The following is a 1,370-nucleotide window of genomic DNA, read 5'->3' on the forward strand; positions in this document are numbered from 1 at the left end:
AGGATCACACTTTATATCGAGAATATTTGACAAACTTTTAAGAAAATATGGAGTTAGGCATAGAGTAGCAACACCGTACCACCCACAAACTAGTGGCAAGGTAGAAGTATCTAATAGGGAGATAAAACAAATCCTAGAGAAAACTGTTTCTATTTCTAGGAGAGACTGGTCTCAGAAGCTTCAAGAAGCACTATGGGCCTATAGAACCGCTTTCTAAACCCCTATAGGAACTACTCCTTATCAACTAGTTTATGGAAAATCCTGTCACTTACCTTTTGAGTTAGAGCATAAAGCCTATTGGGCCATTAAAACTTTGAATTTAGACTACCTAGCCGCTGGAGAAAAGCGTACCCTAGACATTCATAAATTAGAAGAACTTAGGCAATTTGCCTACGAGAATGCAAAAATATATAAAGAGAGGACAAAAGCCTATCACGACAAAAGAATAGTAAAGAAAAACTTCAATGTAGGCGATTCTGTTCTCCTTTTCAACACTAGGTTACAACTCTTCCCTGGAAAGCTACGTTCAAGATGGACTGGTCCTTTCGAAGTATCCAAGATTCTAAGATCAGGAGCCGTAGAAATCAAGAACCAAACCTGTATTCCATTCATTGTAAATGGACAAAGACTGAAGCTCTACGAAGGAGGAGCCATTCCAACATACTACTCAAGCCACACCCTGATTGATCCACCAATTCCTACTACTACAGGTGTATAAATTCTGATCGTCAAGCTAATGACGTTAAACAAGCGCTGCGTGGGAGGCAACCCATGGTTTTTCTTTTCATTTTACTTTTTTTCGCATTTATTTACATTTATTTTTATTTTATTTTATTTTATCTTATTTTGCATTGAGACTAAGATTTGAATGGTTTGCATTTTCAAGATCACTTTCCTAACTTTTACAGGATGCAGGGTTTTGATGACATGCATGTTGCCTATAGAGACAATGCTCAGAGGGAGTGCTACATTGCCTTGTATCAGCGCCCTATGGCACCCATGAAGGAGAATTGCGGTCCAAAACGCAGCGGAAATTAAAATTTTCTCCTTTAGAGATCCTTACGAATGGTCATGATCAGTGATAGAATATTTACCTCTTGTGACGACTGAAACCTTTGGTGCAGATCTCTTGTGACAATCAAAACCTTTGATGCAGATCCACGGAGCGATCACGAATGTTGAACGATGACAACGTCTCTACTCAGTCCACACGAACGGGTTCCTTCAATCTCAGTGCTAGCTGGTACGAATGAAGGCTTTGAGTAAGAGAGAGAGAGAGAGTGAAAACGAAAAGAATGCAACCGCCAATTTTATTTTATTTTTGCTTCTGCACAAGGGTTCTATTTATAGAACCACTTGTGTGGGCTTCA

The sequence above is a fragment of the Lathyrus oleraceus genome, chromosome 6, assembly GCF_024323335.1.
Source record: "Lathyrus oleraceus cultivar Zhongwan6 chromosome 6, CAAS_Psat_ZW6_1.0, whole genome shotgun sequence".
Lineage (NCBI taxonomy): Eukaryota > Viridiplantae > Streptophyta > Magnoliopsida > Fabales > Fabaceae > Lathyrus > Lathyrus oleraceus.